The sequence below is a fragment of the Prunus dulcis genome, chromosome 1 (assembly GCF_902201215.1).
Source record: "Prunus dulcis chromosome 1, ALMONDv2, whole genome shotgun sequence".
Taxonomy (NCBI): domain Eukaryota; kingdom Viridiplantae; phylum Streptophyta; class Magnoliopsida; order Rosales; family Rosaceae; genus Prunus; species Prunus dulcis.
In genome coordinates this window covers 12,271,395-12,271,806 of record NC_047650.1, presented here as the reverse complement: position 1 = coordinate 12,271,806, position 412 = coordinate 12,271,395, and positions in this window count along the sequence as shown.

The window sequence follows — 412 nt, the reverse complement described above, 5'->3', positions numbered from 1 at the left end:
TGCACCAATTGGACCAAATCAAATGGNCCAACTTGTAAGTCATAGTTGAATATGGTTTCATACTCACATTTTCTTATGTCATTTGAATAACCTCAATCACTTNTGTCAATGTTTGCTTCTAGGTTGCATCAACTAGGGGTGGTAGAGGGAGAGGGAGAATGAGAGGCTTTGGAAGATCATCATCTCAACCAGGGAGCAAAGGCTCTATCATTGGAACAACCACTAGTGCATCATCTTCACAGCCACCAAGATGAATGGTGTTTTGTAACTATTTTGGGGATACCTTTTTAGACTTAAACTATGTTATGACTGCTATTTTGGGGATACCTTTTGAGACTTAAACATGGCTCTTTTCATGATTAAGTGTGTTTTGTACTCTGTTTGAGTAACAAGTTATCATTTTGGAACATGT